At 39.9% G+C, this 21,074-nt stretch overlaps 1 protein-coding gene and 1 non-coding gene across 5 annotated transcripts in view; one reads left to right on the forward strand and one right to left on the reverse strand.

Annotated features, from left to right (window-relative positions):
• FGGY (FGGY carbohydrate kinase domain containing) overlaps positions 1–21,074 on the reverse strand; it is a 475,385-nt gene that overhangs the window by 275,605 nt on the left and 178,706 nt on the right. The gene's annotated exons all lie outside the window — the stretch shown is intronic.
• LOC130031153 (U6 spliceosomal RNA) lies at positions 15,128–15,238 on the forward strand. The gene has a single exon (XR_008793616.1). It is a non-coding gene; the product is annotated as a U6 spliceosomal RNA (small nuclear RNA).

Below are 21,074 nucleotides of genomic sequence, written 5' to 3' on the forward strand. Positions count from 1 at the left end.
CATAGTTCAATCTCTTAGCCTATTAACTGTGCAAATACAATGTAAAATGTCTTCCCACTGAAGTCTTAGCTGAGCTGTGCTGACTTCAGTGCCATGAAAATAGAGTTTTGGCAATCTGTGTCCATAGACTTTCCACAGTCAACAGACTCCTCTGGCTAAGCGGAAACTTATTGGGGTTCAAGGTTCTTAGCAATGGACATCTTTACTCCTTGTTGGCTTCCACATGGCCTTGATAGTTCTGAGAAGAGGAACACCACTGCAGGAAGAGAAGGATGAGCACTCAGGAGGACCAGAATTGTGGAGGGAAAAACACACAGGTCCATTAGGAGATGAGCTCTGGGCACAAGTCCCAGCTGTGCCACACACTGACTTAGAGATTGCCCTTAATTATTTCTCCTTCCTGGACTTTAGGCATCTTTCTTGTAAAACAAAGCAAGATGTTCCTTTCCTCTCTCTGCTTCCAACATCCCAAAATTATGCTTTAAAATATTACAGCAATTCATATTGTAAACAAAACTGGAAAACTGGATTGGGTAATTTCCTTGTTGAGGATTGGTCAGCGGCTCCCTGATGACTGAGCTCTATTGCGTGGTTTCTAACTACACTGAATGTCCATGTCATTAAAATGTCTTTAGCATTATATTCATAATATATTTGTATGTATGACATAAATGGCTTAAAGGGGGGTTTGAACCTTTAAGTCATATGTTGTATATGTTCTGTCAAGCACATAAACAATAGAAAAAATAAAACAAAAACAACTTTTAAATGCCAGTTATTTTCTTTAACATACCCAAGTGATTTGCTTAGTAAGACTTTTGATAGTTAGGTAAAGGTAAAGGCCCTCCCGTTGATCGTCGATTTGCTCGAGCGGGCCCAGTAACGTCTCCATTGGAGACTTTGTTGTTACTGTGTTTGGCATATCGAATACGTCATGGGGAGCTTGCCAGGCTCTGCTGTGCAGGCGAGATACTCTCGGTAGCTTGCCAGGCTCTCCGAGAGGGGTGGAGGAATCGAACTCGGGTAGGCCATGTTGGCCGCTTGTAAGGCGAACGCCCTACCCGCTGTGCTATCGCTCCAGCCCTTTTATAATCAATACAGGAAAATATGACATAAAAGCCCTTGATAGGGAATGGGTGGGGGGAAGGGATGACGGGAGGGAACCTGGGAACACTGGTGCTGGGAAATGTACACTGCTGGAGGGACGGGTGTGGGAATACTGCATGCACTGAAATTCAATCATGAATGCTTTGTAATGCTCTAAAAAATTAATAAAAAAATTTATAGTCTATACAGGAAAACTGTAACATAAAAGCCCTTGATAGGGGCTAGGGATTTAGTACGGATGGTACAGCATTTGCCTACCATGCTCAAGAGCTTGAATTCAATTCTCAGAGTCATGTGAGTCATGTGGGGCTCCCTAGGGAACTGGTAGGTGTGGCCTATATGAGAAAGCCTATTATCTGGGATTGTTGCTGGAACATTAAACGCCTGTAACAAATCATCATGACAACTTTGTAAACCAGTTTACATAACTTGTAAGGGGGAAATTTGCATATGAAAGACTTACCTATTCCATGTAAATGCCAAAATATATTAAGACAAAAATTGCATTAAAAGTGTTATTAATGAGAGGTAAGACATGATTATTACCATATGAGACCCGAGTACAAAATAAAATTTAATGTAATGTACTTTAGATTCCGAAATTGAAAATGTATATATGTAAATGAGAACCGGAATTTTTATATTGTATTAAATGATAAGAATTTTCTTATTTACATAGGTCAAAATCATATAGTAACCACTAAGTGGCCATTACTGATTTATTTACTGATCAATCTATTTGCCATTTCTTAAATTTTTGTTGGAATAAACTATAAAAATTTGTTAAGAGCCAAAAGAGGCAGGGAGGGTAACTGGGAATATTGGTAGAGAGAATGTCACACTGGTGGTGCTGGAACACTAAATGCTTGAAACAACCGCATAATGAATAATTTTGCAAATCATAGTATTTTAATAAAAACTAATTTTTAAAAAAATCCCGTTATCATTTGTTCAATACCTACATCTTTATCTCATTTTATTTTCTGCCCCAACTCCAATGTTTCATTAACTTTTTTCCTGTTACTCATATCAAAAATATCCTCGCCCCATTCACCTGGAAAACACCTACTGATCTATGCCAGGAGACTATGAAGTGACTAAGTACTTAACATCCTCCCTTATTTCTTGATAACACGATTCTGATCTTTCCAGTTCCCTTTCCAATAGGGACATTCATTCAACGCATGTCCAAAGAGATGCAAATGGTAGTTTGAGAGAGTACATTTGCTAACCCTTGTCTTTCATCAACCTATAATGCGAACTTAATACTGGAGGAAGGACAATAAGACCACAAGAGTAGGACTTGAGGTGAGGAGAGCAGTGTTCTGAATGAAGGGTGGCGAGCCAGAACAGGTCTTCCTAAATGTGTGAGACAGCTCCATTTTCCTGTCGAAAGGGGATGAGAGCTTGGGCAACCCTCCATCACTAGGTTATTAGAAGAGAAGAATGCACGGCAAGGCTTAGAGAATGCCTGGGAACTTGAGTGCCTGGTAAATGAAAGCTATTGCAGTTGTACTAACAATCAAATGATAGTTTTTCAATCCTCAGCATCCATGAAGCTGTTCTCTGCCCAACTCTCCTGTTATATGACCTTCCTATCATTCATACCTCATTCTCCATTTGTGGTGCCTCCTTCACCCATCCTTCAAGGATGGCCATTCCTTGCCTGATTCATTCTCCTCCTTTCTCCAAAGTCCCTCAGCTAAGACTATCAATCACATCAGTGGCTTCAAAACCTGTTTCTAGATTTCCCTATCCCTGAAAACCTACCATACACCAACAGCCTACTCCACATTTTACCTATGCATCCCAAAGGCACAAAGCCCCCTTTATATCGTTCTTGTCTTTATCTTCACTCTTCTCTAAATCATCAGTATGTTTTTGTGTGCATTATAACACTTTCATATTCATTCACTTACCTACTCTCTTCTAAAATTTTCTATGTGCCATAGTGTCTTGGAAAATCTTTGAGAGCATGTACAACTAGCTAATGATAAAATGTAGTCAATGCTATATGAAAGAAAACAAAAACTGGGAACAAAATAGATTGAATTTATGTACAAAATTTGGGACACTGGTGGTGGGAAATGTACACTGGTGATGGGATAGGTGTTGGAACACTGTATGACTAAAACCCAACTTTGTAACTGTTTATGTATGGACAACTTTGAAACTGTTTACCTATGGTAATTTAATTAAAAAAGGTTAAAAACAAACCCCCAAACCCTTAAATTTATAGGAGTCTCAAATTTATCAAAATCCTCAAGTAGTCAAAAGGATGAGGAATATTTCACAGTTCAGTAAAATAATGCCCATGAAAGATTTAAAAGTAATTATTCAGAAAATGTAGGAGAAACTAAAAATAACTGAAGTATTCAAAGCCAACCAGATTTTTTTTTTATGAGGAATGTAGTATTAGATCTTGGGTTGGAGGTCAACTAATTAATGGGATTACTCAGATACATAAAAATTTCCCAGGTAGCTTCAGAGCAATAGTACAATGGGCAGGGCACTTATTTTGCAAGCAGCCAACCTTGATTCCATCCCCAGCACTCCATACGTTCCCCAGAGCTGACCAGGAATAGCCCCTGAGTGCACAGCAAGGAAAGTCCTGAAGGAAGCTGGGTGTGGCCCCAAACCAAAAATAAGTAAGTAAACAAATAAATTTTCCCAGATGGCAGGTAGGTAAACTTGGGCTCTCAAAGACTGAGTAACTTTATTTTTGAAAATAGAAAATTTACAAGAGTTGTATCAGACAGTATTTGGGAGCCCGGGGTCTCTCCCAGCACAGGGTGGCTTGGTTTAGACCACTAATGCCTAAGCTGGCGGTATTCTGGCTACCAGGGCCATGTCCAATGGCGCTCAGGAGTTATGTGGTGCTGAGGGAATCAAACCTTAAGCCATGCATATGCTAGACATTCACTCCACCATTTGAACCATCTCCCTGGTCCCAAGTGACTTGTTTGATACAGGTCCACAGCTAGTAAATGGCAGGGCCAGAATCCAAATTCATGTTTATGTGACTCTAAGACCTTTTTCCTTTTCTTTACCCACAGAGGGCATAAAAATAAATAATCCCATCCAGTATGGCTCAGGTCTCTGCACACAATGTCTGCAAACAGACATGTGACAAGCTCTGTATCTTAAAGACCCCCAAGCAGCCTCTTTCCTGCCAATCTGAAGACAAATGTGTTGTCCTTGTAGAGGGAACAAATGAGCGGAGGAGAGCAGAACACAAAGTATTAATAAATATCATAAAATCATTACCTGGTCCCTTAAGTAGCCTCTGAAGTGAGGTCAGTGGAGGAAAAAAATTGTAGGAGCCCCCTCCGCCCCTCCCCTACACAAACACGATTCTGATAGATTGTTCATTTCAACAGCTAAAAGGGTATGAAAATTTAACGGAATTTTTAATGTCTTTCTAGGTTTTACAATACCACAAAGAGTCCTCTTCATTCTCCTCTCCCCAGAACAGATGGTGGCAGAGCAGCATGACTCACCCTCGTCTCAGGCTGCAAAGGGACACCTCAGGGATCAATAGAGAGCATGGCCCCGCCAGTGTGCTTCAGAGAGGCCATTAGTCAGGCAGTGACCCGCGGCCCGACCACAGCCACGTTCAGAGGTGGGTTCTCAGAAAAGAGAAGCCTGTGCTGGGAAATGGAGTAGGCCACATGCTCCTTGCTGCCACAATCCCAGGGTACTAGAGGAGCTAGGAAGTCACCCCTGAGGGGAAGGCTGTCCAGCAGCCCATGACTCTAAGAAGCCAGACAGAAGCAACAGCAGTGGGGAGATAGTACTTGCAACAGAGAAGAGCCGTTATGGGTAATGGTCTAAGCTGGTCTAAGCTGGGGGAACAGTAAAGGCCTTGAGGTCTGATGACCAAATGGGATGGAGATGTCCCAAGTCATCAACTACCAGACTGGCTAAGGGGATCAAATAATTTTCTGGTTATGGAACATTTAGATGTGACTGCTAAATAATAAGTACATCAAAAATATTGAGTTGGCTCATTGCTCTAAATGTTCTATTTTTAAAAATGTAGGTTACTATTGTGTTTATTTATAATATGTACACATTTACACACACTACTGAGAAGTTATTTTGTTCTTCTTTCCTTGCAATTCTTAATAAAAATGACCTAATAACTGGGGTGCAGGATACTGCACTGACTTTGGTTTGATCCTCATCATCAGCTGGCCTGCTGTGATCACTGTGTATGGCCCTGGGGATGCCTGGGTATCACTGAGTCTGGCTATGGAGGCTAATGCGTGGGATGGTCCAAGTGGGCACCAGAACCTCAAGGTCTTAATAGCAACTCACCCTCAGACCTGTGTACTGATCTACCTTGCAAAGTTTAGCCAGACTGCTCAGACCCCCTTTCAGAGGTTACTTGGTCAAGTAATGCCAGGAAAGGCGCTAAGACTTCTGAGTATTAGTTGGAAGACCCACCCAAATTTATTAAAAAATAAAAAATTTGAAAGACATGGTGATAAATCCAGTCCTGATAAAAATGTGCCTTACTAATTTTCATCAACCCTTCAATCTGATACGTAGAAAGTCAAAAATTAGATGTATTAATTAAAGTCCCCATCTCTGTATCATTTATATGTTAGTTCAGCAAGCAAATGTGGTCTACATATATAAATGAAAATATTGGCAAGGTTGGACATGAGAGGTAGATTAAAAGACTGAATGAATATTTCGCATCAAGAAGCATATATTTGATCCCTGGTACCACCTGGTCCCCTGAGCATCACCAGAAGTAACCCCCCTCCCCCAAGTACTGGCAGGAGAGACCCTTCAACACTGAGGAGACCCTTCAACACTGAGTTGAGTTGGAGTTCTGAGCACCACTGGGTATAATTCCAAAACAAAAAAAGAAAGACATTATTGGTTAGGGTAAGTTAAAATGCAATGCCAAATAATGTACCCACAAGAATCTCAATAGACTAAGTTCTTTATCAGCTGTCTTTTAAATAGTTTCTCAGCTATTTATAAACTCAATGTTGAACATATCATACATTTCAAAATTCTCTATTTTATCTATTATAAAACTGTTTAAAATTTCTCAAAAATGTGTAGCAGTCATATTCTCTACTATGGCTGATTTATCAATAATGTCCTTAAGCTTTTACTTCACTTGCTATTCAACAGTATTGAATATGCAGCTCTTCTGCCAATAAACAAATAGAGAATAAGGTCATTTCAGAGAATAACAAATGCACAGAAGGAAATATTACAGACAGACAGATTATTGCTGGATCTGGGACAGAAGTGTTAGCTCAGGTGGTAAGGGAATTTTCTTTTCTGAAGATATTGGAGCTGAGATCTAAATAGAGATAACAATGTCAAAAATTTCAAAGCCAGACAGAGAGCAGAGTTCATGCGTAAGGCTCCATACGCTGGAAAGGTTTGAGTAACAGAAAGAATGTCAAGATGGTTATATTGGAGAGTGAATGAAAAGAAGTCATAGTAAGCAAGGATAGAGGAAAAGAGAGAGAAGGAAAGAGAAGGAAAGGGAACAGGAGAGGGAAGAGAGAAAAGGGAGGAGGAGGGAGAGAGAATGGGAGAGGGAGGGAAAAGAAGAAGGTCAGAAAATGAGATATCAAGTTGCACTTCGCAGAAAACAGCAAAGAATGTAGTTTTTGCTTTGTTTTGCTTTGTTTTGTTTCCAACTGCAAACAAAAATGAGTAGAATAATCTAATTAGCAGTGTAACATGAGCTGATTAACATTTAAAAATAATATTCTGGCTTCTCTGTAGAAAGTGGATTGTCAAAAGAAAGAACCTATTGAGAAAATAACTTAAAAGACAGGTTTATTATTCCACCAAGAAATAAAAGATCTTTGAACCAGTGGAGAGGGAATGACATAATTTGAGGTTCATTTTGAGGAAGGTAGAAAGGGATCGCACATCAGGTTTAAGACCAAAAGGAACATCAAGAATGATTCTCAGTTTTAGATCCTGATGGGAGAACTGGGGTGCCTTTGACTGAAATCAGAGGACTGAATGGGCAGCATGTAGGGTGGTTGAGCTGTTGTGGGGAATCTGATGGTTCTAACGTTGGATGCCAAACTCCCTATCCAGCCATGCACCAAACATGCACTCAGTGGTGACATTATGCAGACAACAGTCTTACAACACAGACAGTCTTATTAGGGACACAAATACAGACAGACTAGATGGAAGCATATGGTTATGCTGGAGTTTTATACACACCCCAGACAGTGTTATTGAGAAAAGAATTTCTAGAAAAGACAACACCTAAGATTAGATTAGCAGGACTTATTAAGAGTAAACCTGGTTGCTGGCATGGATGTGGGGAAAAAGAGACTCTCTTCATTGCTGGTGGAAATGCCGACTGGTCCAGACTTAACAGAGAACAATATGGGCATTCCTCAACAAGCTAGAAATTGAGATTCCATATGACCCCACAATACCACTTCTGGGAATATACCCTGGAGGCCCAAAAGCACACAGCAGAAATGTCATTTACACTTCTATGTTCATGGAAGAACTATTTACAATAGCCAGAATCTGGAAACAACCCATATGCCAAGAACAGATGACTGGTTAAAGAAACTATGGTACATCTACACAATGGAATACTATGCAGCAGTTAGGATAAATGAAGTAATGAAATTCACTTATAAATGGATGGACACGGAGAGTATCATGCTGAATGAAATGAGTCAGGAGAGGGACAGACATAGAATGATTGCACTCATTATTTGTGGAATATAAAGTAACATAATATGAGACTACTACCAAAGGACAGTAGAAGCAAGGGCAAGGAGGATTGGTCTACTGTTAGAAGCCCACTAGAAGTATGTGGGAAAAGGCAGCTGGGATAGAGAAGGGACCACCAGGGCAAAGAACTGTGTGCTGAAAGTATGTAAAGGAACAAACACGATAACCCTTCTATCTGTATTAAAAACTATAATACTCAAAAGGAGAGGAAGAGAAAGAGAGAGAGAGAGAGAGAGAGAGAGAGAGAGAGAGAGAGAAACAGAGACAGAGACAGACAGACAGACATAGACAGAAAAAAAGAGAACTGTCTATCATAGAGGCAGGTTCGTGAATGAGGGGTGGCAAGACAAAGCGGGGATCACAGTTGGTGGGAAATGGACACTGGTGGAGGATTAGGTGTTGAAAAATTGTATGACTGAAACCCAACCGTGAATAGCTTTGTAAATGTGTATTTTATGCTGACTCAATAAAAAACAAGTGTTTTTTTTTTTAAAAAGAGTAAACCTGAACTACTTCCTAATGATAACATAATTCTTCACAATAATCAAGACCAAGATACCAGTGGAAAATAGGTCAATGGGGACTTTTTTACAGACCAAATTTTTGGAAAACTGGAGTAATGTATGCACATTTGCTATCCCCGAAGAGTAATTCAACTCTATTCTCAGAGCCTTGAATCCCACCTGAAATTACATTCTTAGTTTTAAATGTCCAGCTGGGCACATATACAAAAAACTCAAGGAGATGGTCAAAATATTCTCCTGGGTTTCATTTTTTTAAATCAGCATTTAGTCTGAATGAGGCTGATTTTCTGGTCTCTGAGAATTACTTTGGTCCTCTTACATCCTGTTCCCTTTCAACATCCTCAGTACTAGTCACTCTAGTGTCCATAACCACACTCATCCCTACCAACCATCAAAAATGCTTCTCCCTCTGCCTGAAAAGGCTCCCACCCATTGCACAGACTGAAAGCATATGAACTTACTGTAAACATCCCCCCCCCCCAAACATTACCTTGCTTTCTTTATTATACTCTTGGATACTCTTGAAATCCTCTACCAGTTCTTGGTATCATGGCATTTACCTCTGTGTAGTTTTGTGGTTAACTAAATTTTGCTCTCTCCCATAGACTAAAAACATTAAGATGGCAAGAACCCTACTTGTTTCTCTTCAACACTGTCTCCAGCATGTAGCAATGTCAACTACTAAGTTCATAAATGAGATTTTAAGAGGGAAAGGATAATAGTTTAGTGTTTCTTCTTTTATTCAGTCATCGACGGTCCCTTTCTGGATTCACCATTAGTCCAACCTTCTTGGGTTTTCTTCCTTTGAATAAAATTATTGAAAGCAGATTTTGGTTATTCACAGAACTCAGCATTAAGAGAGCACACTGCTTGAGCTGGGGGAGAAGGCAGCTGAAATAAAGAAGGGATCACTAAGTCAGTGATGGTTAGAGGAATCGTTCTGGATGGGAGAAGTGTGCAGAGTAGATAAAGGACCAAATGTGATAACCTCTTAGTATCTGTATTGTAGACCATAATGCCCAAAAGTAGAGAGAGTATAGGGGAAATTGCCTGCCATGGAGGTAGAGGGAGGGTTGGAAAAGGGGGATATACGGGGGAAATTTGTGGTGGAGAAAGTGCACTGGTGGCGGGATGGGTGTTTGAGCATTGTATGATTGGAACTCAAACACGAAAGCTTGTAATTGTATCTCACAGTGATTAAGTATCTTTTACAAAAGAGCCCACTTCTAGCTCCTTTTACCACAAAGATATTTCATACAGTAGTGAATCATCGATCAGTTAATACAGGTACTATTTACTAAGGGATTAGGATAGTAGGACACTTCACATACATCATCACTCTTATCAAAAGAAACATGCAAAGAAGGTGTTCTTATACTTGTTTGATAGTTGAAGAAATCAAATCAGAGAGATTTGGTGACTTGCTAAGGCAACAAAACCAGTGAATGGTTAATCTGGGGTTTTAGTACAGGTTTTTCAAAGACAAAGCTCATATCTTCCGGTTTCTTTAAATGAAACCTAGAATAAAGTCTATTTAAAAAAATTGATGTGGAAAAACAAGCATAACAGTACATGAAAGGAAATACTCTTCAGAAGTTGTTAAGCACTAGAGAAATATTAATTATTTAGTTTATGAACTAATTATTGCCAATGTATCCTGTGTATTTTACTTTACTGTGTATTTGTGCACTTTTGTTCTTTCTAGGGGGAAAATGCTAAAAAAAAAAAGGGAGATGGAGATGTGAAACTGAAATTTTCAGGAAAACCTTTAACTCAATATCTTATGAAATAATACTAGGATGTGATTATAATTTGGAAGAGAAATATGGTTAGCTTTACAATATTCTTCTTTGAAATAAAGGATGTGTGTACCCAATAGTAGAACTTATAAAGATATTCCCAAAAGTCAGAGATATTGGTAATAATTACATGGATTATTAAACAGGTAGTGGCTTTGACAGCTGTGATCTCTAATACAAAGAAAAATGCAAGCTTAGGAGGAGAAGCATTTTTTGATAGTAAGAATTAATATTTTCTAAAGACATGTGATGTGTTAGTAAGTGAAATTACTCAATTATTTCATTGAGTAGTTACATATCAATCCTCATAATACATAGCAATGATTATACCAATATTATACTATAACAACTGAGCTCAGGAAAAATCACCAAACAATACATGTAGCAAAGTTTGTATGACCTAACTAACAGAACTATTGTGAACTCAGGCCTACCTAACACAGGTGACCAAACTCTGAACCACAGCAACAGTTAAGGCTGGAGCAATAGCAAAGCAGGTTGGGCGCTTGCTTTGAACGTGGCCAACCTGGCAGACCCGAGTTCGATTCCTCCACCTTTGATTCCTAAGCTTCTCTTGGAGAGCCCAGCAAACTACCAAGAGTATCTCGCCCGCATGGCAAAGCAATGGTTAATAAATTACTTAATACAGTAATTTATCTGTAGCACTGTAGCACTGTCCTCCCATTGTTCATCAATTTACTCGAGCGGGCCCAGTAACGTCAGCATTGTGAAACTTGTCACTGTGTTTGGCATATCAAATATGTCACGGGTAGCTTGGCAGGCTTTGCCATGCAGGTGAGATACTCTTGGTAGCTTGCCAGGCTCTCTGAGAGAGGCAGAGGAATCGAACTTGGGTGGGTCAGGTCGGCCACATGCAAGGCAAATGCCCTACCAGCTGTGCTATCACTCCAAGTATTTTATCTATAGAAATAATTTCAGAACTTTACTGAGATACTCCTGGATATAACTCTCCTGGACCACTTGAACAAAGTTCAGTTTAGATATCTCCAAAAAGTAATCAATGAGCTGGGTGAATTCTCCTACACAGATAAGTATTTTGTTAATAACATTTTTTTCTGTACTTGGTTCCTTTCCAGTAACAGTAACCACTGTCTAAATGACCAATATTTATTGAAAAACATCAAAGGTGGTAGGGAATGGTGAAACAGCCATAAGCCTGGGGGTCAGAAGACCTGGTTTCTGGTTTCAGCTTTATCACTAAAATACTGTGGCACTAAGAAACTACTCTGAATCTTGGGTTTTCATCTATAAAATAAGAGCATTAGAGCAAATTTTCCGATAATCCCTCTCAGTTCCAGTAGTTATGGATTCTTCAATAGCAGGATGAGAACTGCATATTGGCCTCATTTTCGGGGGTACCAATTATATTGGTACCATTTATTGGGAGGAATGGATCTGAATCTGTTGAGTTTCTTAACAATGGTCCATTTTTTAAGAAAGTATTAAAGTCTGTGAGAAATTATACCCCAATCTTCTCTTTTATCCCAACTCAGGCCCCTTAAGCTTGGTTATATCTAAGAAATATAAGTCCCATAAGAAATTAAACCCCAGACCTCTCTTCCATCCCAACTCACGTTCCTTATGCTCCAGCTCCACCTAAGAACTAAGAGACAGCGAACTTTTTTCTGTCTCCATGACTAGTCAGCACTAATTCTTATGCTTCAGAAGTCATTCCCCGCTTGTCATCTGATGAACTATCACTCATATTTTTCAGACACATCTCAAAGTCTTCATGAGAAGATTTATTTGACAGCCACACCAACTGTTAGCACTTCCTGCTCTACTTCATAGCAGTATTTTGGACATCTCTAGAGATAGAAAAAAAACATGAAAATCACTAAGATTATTGGTTTATTCACTTATCCTCAATCTTACACCACAGATGTGAGCTCCTCAAAGCTATGATCCATGATGAATTACTTTCTGTAGCTCCAGTACTTTAGACAGCATCTGGCATGAAAGAGGTTCTTCAAGAATGGCTTGATGAATCATTAAGTGATTTGGAAACCCCAGGATCTTTCTCCAGAGATTCAAGTTTAAAGGGTAAAATAAGGCAGTAAAATATCAGAGCATACGTTCTTCCTCAAGTACTAGAAAGACCATTTCTTGTCAGTTGGTCGAGATTAAGACATACACTAAGAGGAAAGAGTGATAGCAAAGGTCAGAGTGAAAAGAAAAATAAAAGTAATCAATAAGGCATCTTGAGATATGGCCTTCCTTAGTACCTGGAATATATTATTATGTCCCAGTTCCACAGAGAATAAAAAATGCTAGTGAGGTCTGTGGTCAAAGACTTCATCAAACCACAGAACTTAGAAATAACTGATGAAAAAAAGCATCTCCACCTTGTATCCAAAATGGAGCAGTTCAGAGAGGTATAAATGAAAAACTGAGTCTCACAGTCTAAGGAATATATCAAATGAATCATTGTGCACACATTCAGTTCTAATGGGTTTTCATAACCTCAAAAAAAATATCCTGAAACTCACAACTATGGGGGCTGGAGTGATCGTACAGCGGGTAGTGTTCTTGCCTTGCACTTGGCCAACCCGAGTTGGATCCCTGGCACCATATAATGTCCCTTGAGTCCCTCCAGGAGTGACCCTGAGCACAGAGTCAGGAGTAAGCCCTAGGCACTATAATATGTGGCTCCAAAACCAAGGCAAATAAAAGGAGGACTGGTCAATGGTGGAACTAATCACAAGTGTGTGGGTAGGTAAGGTAGAGAAGAGACCGGTATGACCATAAAAGCTGGGAATGATCATGGTAGACAAAATCTGAGGGTTAAGTGTAAGTTGGTAAAGGGATATTCTTGATAAGCTTTCAGTATCAATATTGCAAACCACAATGCCCTAAAGGAGAGAGAGAGAGAGAGAGAGAGAGAGAGAGAGAGAGAGAGAATCAAAAGTTCCTTCCAAAGAGGCAGGCAGTGGAGGGTGATGGGAGGGAACCTGGGGACACTGGTGTTGGTAAATGTATACTGGTGGAGGGATGAGTGTTGGAAATCCTGAAATACAATCATGAACAGCTTTGTAAGGGTCTATCTCACCGTGATTCAATAAAAATGAAAAAAAAAAAACAAAAAACAAAAACCCAAACAACAACAACTTCTCAGCTGTAAACAACATTGTTGGATCCAAACTCACAGCAATCGCTCAGGACACACATTGCTGATGGAAACCCCTTTGGCATGTTTTCTTGAGTATAATTCCTCTTGTTACCTCAGGATAGAGAACCATTATAAATAAAGCCATCACCTGCTTCTAGTCTTACATATTCCATCAACCAGAAGAGAAACTGCTTGGTTGATGCATGAGACTTAGTAAAGTAAAAGTAAAAAAAAAGTAAAAAGGCCCTCCCGTTGATCACCGATTTGCTCGAGCGGGCCCAGTAACGTCTCCATTGGAGACTTTGTTGTTACTGTGTTTGGCATATCGAATACGTCACGGGGAGCTTGCCAGGCTCTGTGGTGCGGGTGAGATACTCTCAGTAGCTTGCTGGGCTCTCCGAGAGGGGCGGAGGAATCGAACTTGGGTTGGCCATGTTGGCTGCGTGCAAGGCAAACACCCTACCATTGTGCTAACGCTCCAGCCCTTCTGAAATACAATCATGAACAGCTTTGTAAGGGTCTATCTCACCGTGATTCAATAAAAATGGAAAAAAAATAAAAAAACAAAAAACAAAAACCCAAACAACAACAACTGCATGAGACTTAGATAAATCCAAAAACCTATGAGGCCATGTGAACCATGAAGTGGAACCACAGCCTCGAAGTAGAGTCAGGCAGGTTTGACATGTACCTCTCCTTTTGAACATCTGGAGGCCAGCAGGCTTTGGGAGTGTGTGAATCAGGCAAATCCAAAAGCAGATCAAGTGCCAAAGGCAATGCTGCAAAGTTTAATCTCTTTGGCTTCAATTAGATCAATGGCATGGAGGTTCACAAAAGAGGTAGGACCCCATTTTCTCAAGTTTTAAATCGAGACTACCCCAAGCCACTAATGCTTTGGGCAGTTCTGTTAGTTATTCTCAAATGGTTAGAAGTTAGAGTGGAACAGTGTGGGAGTGTCCTCAGAGCACCAGTTAACATGCTTGCCAGTTAACAAGAAGTCAAAATTCTCATTGTTCGAAGCCTAAGTATGAGACCAAATTATCTCAAGTACAGCCTTGGTAAATGCAGCATTTATTTTACTCTACAGTAAAGTGATATTCCTAAGTTAGCTTTTATTTTTGCTTTGTTGTTCTGTAAGGGACTCTCTACTAATTCCTGCTGCAGGAAAACCTCTGCCAACTTGGCTCTAAGAATGAGGCTGATGGTAGCTAGGATTCAGGCCAGGCCCTGTTTTTCTTGTTTTTTTTGTGTCTTGTTTGTTTTTGTTTTAGTTTTTTGTTTGCTTACTTTTTGTTTTGAGGCTACACCCAAAAGTGCTCAGGGCTTACTCTTGACCCTATCACTCTGGTAGAACTTGGAGGACGATATGTGGTGAAGGGGATCAAACTGAGGTGGGCCACATGTAAGGCAAGCATCCTACCTGCTGTACTATCACGCCCGTGCCCAAGTCATTCTAAAGAGGTAAATATGTAAGTGATGAAAACAGTGTGAACCCAATGTTTACGAAATGGAATCATTGTCTCCCTGCCACTCAGTGGTATCATTTAATTGAAGACAATTTGAGTCCAGTATAAATTGATAGGTCATGGTCACAGTCCTCCCGTTGTTCATCGATTTGCTCGAGCGGGCCCAGTAACGTCTCCATTGGAGACTTTGTTGTTACTGTGTTTGGCATACGAACACATCATGGGTAGCCTGCCAGGCTCTGCCGTGCGAGCGAGATACTCTCAGTAGCTTGCCGGGCTCTCCGAGAGGGGCAGAGGAATCGAACTCGGGTCGGCCATGTTGGCTGCATGCAAGGCAAACGCCCTACCGCTGTGCTATCGCTCTTCGGCAGCACATATACTAAAATTGGAATTATACAGAGAAGATTAGCATGGCCCCTGCGCAAGGATGACATGCAAATTCGTGAAGCGTTCCAGTATAAATTCATTCATTCATTCATTCATTCATCATCCTGTTAATCGTCGATTGCCTCGAGCAGGCCCCAGTAACGTCTCTTTCATCCTAGCCCTGAGATTATATTCAAGGCTTTTTAGGAGAATGAGACCCATCATTGTTACTGGTATTTGGCATATTTGGTGCGCCACGGGGAGTTTGCCAGACTCTGCCCTGTGGGTAGGCTATATTCGATAGCCTGCAAGTTTGTCCAGAGTAGGAATGGGATAATGAGATATCATAAAAGGTAAAGGTAAAGGCCCTCCCGTTGATCGTCGATTTGCTCGAGCGGGCCCAGTAACGTCTCCATTGGAGACTTGGTTGTTACTGTGTCTGGCATATCGAATACTCTCGGTAGCTTGCCGGGCTCATAAAAAGATTTATGATTTATGATGATATCCCAGTATAAATTAAGTGAAAAAATTTAAAAAGCAAGCATCCCTGATGAAATTCACTATTAGTATGTTTATTTGCTCATTCAACAAATACTGCATCAGAATCTACTAGATGCCAGAGAATAATGTCCACAGAGTCTGATGCTGCATAAACTACAGTCTTAAGGAGAGAGAGAATACCAGTGAAAATGCACCCTCCCTCTCCTGAAACAACTGCCTTCCTTCACATATGCTTTATCTATGTTTCTCCCTCTCACTTAACAGTTAGTAATTCCTTCTACTCGGGCTTTGAGTTTTTCCTCTGCCTGGTTCCCTGACTCCCAGTAACAAATGATCTATCAGCTTAAACACTGACCCCTTTCATACAACAAGACTCTGTCTGGAATGCAAATAATCACTCTATAATTCAGCTGTGTTGTACCCGTGAGTCTTCATCAACTGGCCCCTGCCAATAATACAATGAAGCCCTTTTTTTTTCAGGAAGTTAAATGGCAACTGGGAAGAGAGCCTGGATAATAGATTAGGACAGGTGTGATGCTGCTTATCTTTCAATGTCCCTTCTTCCTGCTGATTTCTTCTTTCTCTCTCTCTCTCTCTCTCCCCCCTCTCTCTCTTTCTTTGGTAGATGTTTAGGATTAAACAAGTAATCCGTGATTGAATCACATGGAACTGAAGGTCAAGACTTATTGACACAGATCATTTTATCAGCCTATGGAGATAACACACACAAACATACACACACACCACACCACCACCACCACCACCACCACCACCACCACCACCACAACAACAACAACAACAGCACTGGCTTCAGTTATTTTTTCCCCATCAATTATGAACATAATATAAATGATTATTATTTCAATTAAAAATAAGTTTAATACATTGATTCACAAAACTGTATTTTCTTACTTTAATGTTCCCCAAATAAATGATCCAAATACATCATTGAAAGAGGATTAGATATTAGGTAGTAACAGCTTTGAAGTCTTGCATGTAGTTACTCAAAACACTGTGAATTTCCTCTCCTGCCCTTGAAATGCACTATGTAAATATTGCATTTGATCCTTAATTCACACTTCATAAATAATTTATTTCAAAAAATATCCCTCCACAAGCACATCAGTTGCTGAGGTGTTCAGTTTTCGGGGAAAGCATTTATTTACTGCCTGAGCCCAGGAAGGCTGGTGAAGACTTGGCTAAAAGCTCCACATGGAGCAAATTATGGTAATTGTATTAATGCTCAAATCCAAGATACTCTGCTCAAATCTGCTAAAAGGTTTTGCACTGTATTGCCCACATCTTGATGGGCACTGAGTCTTCTGAAAATGTTAACACTTCGTAGGGAGGCTTCCGAGATTCAGCTTTCAGAGTTCCAAGAATTACCAAAGGATGTCTGCCCGTAGCTTTTAGACAAGCTTTTCTGACAGTCAAAACTGAGAGTTAAAAACCTCTTTAATATCTTCCACTTTGGGTCCAGACTGAAAGTATATATTCAAGCACCAGAAATGAAAATCAGAGGCAACACAGCGCAATTAATTTTGATGAATGGGTAAGTTTTCAATCACGTATGGCAATATTCTGGTTAATGATATGTCTCCTTAGGACATCCATTAAAAATCCATTAACTTAACAGGCAAAATCTAATATAGTTACCCTGGAAATTTTCTGCTAGATTAACATTATGGACTTTTAATGAATATTTCCTGTAGATATTGCTCTATTAGCAGAGCTAATCTACTAATTAAACATAGGTCTTGTACGAGGATAAAGAAGCATACAAAAATGTTAAAATATTCAGAGGATCATGGTTGAAGAATGACCCGAGTTTTAAAAGACCACTAAAGTCAGTAAATATAATAAAATAAATGTTAAAGCAAAGAGCGTTGCCTAACCATGCCCATCATTAATGTATATACGCACTAATCTAACTGTAATTTTGCTATTAAATGTGCTATGCCCTGTACTGACCAGGAAAACAAAGGCAAAGAAGTAAAAATCCTGAGGTGTGAGACTGAGATATATAAACAAGCAATCAATATGCATTATAAGAGGGTATGGTGCCACCAGCAGGTCAACCTGTACCTGTGGGGTGAGTGCATCAGCAGCCTGATGGTGCCTCCAGATTTCCTGATAGCCCAAAATTGCTGCTGTGCCTTTGGCCAGACCCCAAGAACTTGGGGCCAAGTTTACCAAAATATTAAATAGCCAATAGTTAGGAATGTGGGAGCCATGCCCACAAACCACCTCAGGTGCAGCTATACAAGCTCATTTTTTTTTTTTTGCCTTATTCCAGAGATCCATAAATAAATCTTAAAAGAGATCAAAAACAATTAAGCTCGGACCCGCACATGGCTAAACAGACTGGAGTAAATTGGAGGGGGGCGGGTTAGGCTGGTATCCACCCAAGCAGAGCCCTCCCCGTCAACAGCCACTTGCTTCCAAAATCCAAAATTGCTGGCCCAACTCCACTGCCTCAGGATGGACCACACCAAGATATAATCTGCTGAAAACTCAGGTATGCATTTTTTAAAAAATTTTTATTAGTGAGACACCATGAGGTACAGTTGTAGACTTACAAATTTTTGTGCTTGGGTTTCAATTATACAATGATCAAATAGGTATGCGGGTTTTGTGACTGAAATCTCCAGCCTTTCTCAGTCAGGGTCAGGATGGGCTATCTCCCCCCAATTCCCTGTACTTTGGAAGGTTAGGCAGCCGCATCTATACCTCAAAGCGGTCACCCAACTGAAAAACTACTCTAGCCATACTGTTCTGATAAAGATACTGAATGCCCTGAACAAGTATCATGACTTCTTGGTACATGTATTGCAAACCATAATGCCCAAAAGGAAAAGGAGAGAGAGAACAGGATGGAAAGTGCCGAGCATAGAGGGAAGTTGGGGGTGGAGGGGAAGGGTGTTGGGGGATGGTGGTAGGGAAACAAGGGACATTGGTGGTGGGAAATGTACACTGGTGGAGGGATAGGTGCTGGATCACTGTATGACTGAAATCCAATTATGAACAGTTTTGTAATGGTCTATCTCATGGATATTCAATTAAAAACTTTAAAAAAATTTTTAAAACAGTAACGTGGAGTTCATGCCCAATTTAATATGAATAATCAATGACTGAATAAAAATCAGTACTCCTACATTAGAATTAAAAATATGCATTATAGTAAAGCTACCTTCAACATACTATGGGAATGCAGAAGAAGGAACAATTAAAGTGTGTGTGTGGGGGGGGGGAAGTTGATGGGCATATGAAAAAAGAATTAAATAAAATAAATTAAATAACTGAAATGTGTATTCCAGTAAAATCTTTGGCTCCTTTTAGGCTCGTCCACTGAGAAACTTTCAACACTGACATAGCCTATGTTGGTTCTGCTTGTAACTTAGCTGGTTCTTAACTGAAATTTCAGAAATTTCTGAAGGGCTCTTTCTGCTTACTATGTTGAGCTTACTGGTTCCCTCAGGTTTATTTTTTCACAGCCAAATAGACCCCAGAGCAGTGGTTTTCAACCTTTATATACCTGCAGATCAGCACCTATTTACACACTGGTTTGGTTCTCATACAACAGTAACCTGTGACAGTGGTCCATAGAGCTGCTATTAAAACCACTGTCCTAGACAACCATCACAGCAGTAGGTGGATGCCACTTTGTTCTTTCAGGTCCCTACCCTTTTATTCTTGATCTTAAATAGAGCAGTCATGAAGACAGTGAACTCCACCAGAACTGAAATAACCTGAAATGTGAATCTGTGAACAGGGATGGTGAGGAGCTGGAGCAGATACTAACATTAAAATATCTGATGGAAAAATTTTTGTATTTCATCTGGTCATTTGGAGAACACATGGTTGTCCAAGTCAATGACCACATTTTCTAGCCATGTCTAAGCCAATGATTATATTACTTTGCAGGAGTATCTTACAAACAAGGAGTAGTCAATGGGAAGTGATCAGAAATGACAAAGTCCATCTGTCTGTTGTTAAACTTCTTTCTAAAAATATAGATGAATTCCTTTGGTCCTCTGAATTCTTGCACTCACTGGCCGAGAACCAATGAGACTCAGAAAGACTCACTGAATTCTTATACTCACTGACTAAGAACCAAAGAGACTCAGATTCATTTGGACCCAATGTTGGATGCCGTTTTACGAGAATGGCAGAGCTGCCCAGAGGCCCCACTTTCATGTTCCCCAAATGGAAACAACCTTCTATCTTGTTTAATCCTCTGTAGCTTCAAATTTTATTATATATCACCTTAGCCAGCACAATAAATAATTCAGAAGAATTTATAATCAGGTGTAATTGTTTATCTGATGATAGATCATGTGAATTATAAGTACTAAGTATAGGAAACAGGCATATTTCTGGGAAATAAACATGGGAAATAAAATATGAAACATCAAAATGCATGCTCTCATAGTCAAAACATGATCTAGATAACAATTGACATTTGAAAGACTGAAAAAAGATGTGGACCACTACACTACTGTTAGTAAAAGATGCCTTGGGGCTGGAGATACAGTACAGTGGGTAGTATGCCAGCCTTACATGAGGCCGACCTGGGTTCAATGACAATACTATATGGTCCCTTCAGTCCTCCAGGGAATGATGCCTTAGCACAAAGCCAGGAGGATGCCATGAGCACTGCCAGGTGTGGCCAAGCAACAACAACAACCAAAAAAAAAAATAGATGTCTTGAGGACAAATGGATGGAACTTGAGCTGATACCAAAAATTATATAATAAAAAGGATGGAAATGAAGGATAGCTACCAGGTGGTTTCACTCATATGCAGAACAAGAACAGCTAAAACAAACAAACTTTTTGTTGCAAAAGCAAACAAAACTAATTCTTAGACTCACTGGAAACTATAGTGGTTATCAGAAGGAAAGGTAAGGTGAGATGAGCAGGAGCAGAGGAATCCTTTGGTGGTAGAACAGCATCATGACTCTGGTGGCAGGAAAGTTCAACTCCATAGAACATATGGAGATATAAGTCCCTGATGTTAAGAATATTGTAAACTATTATGTCATCAACACAAACTAAATTGTTTATGTAACTTTCATCTAAATTTTCTTGCACATATATAGTATATAAAATATACATATCTAGTATATGGACTCTGCTCATGCCTGTAATTTAATTCTTTACGCCTTTCCACTTCAGTCAGTGTCTCACAAAACTGGGAGTCACAGGCCTCATTCAGGAACCATTGACTCATGTTCAGTTTGTCTCCTTCCTGCTTTTCTCTTCTCAATTATCTTTTTCTTTTTTTTCCCTGTTCGGAGCCTTCTTTGGTTCCCTGAACCTACTTCACAAAACGTCTTCCTAGTACTGACAAGAAACAATCCATCCCTTGATTATGCTCTTCCCAGCTGCTCCAGGCCAAATCTTCTTTTATTGCCAATGATGTGCGAGAC

This window comes from Sorex fumeus, unplaced genomic scaffold (assembly GCF_029834395.1).
Source record: "Sorex fumeus unplaced genomic scaffold, SorFum_2.1 ptg000045l, whole genome shotgun sequence".
NCBI classification, from domain to species: domain Eukaryota; kingdom Metazoa; phylum Chordata; class Mammalia; order Eulipotyphla; family Soricidae; genus Sorex; species Sorex fumeus.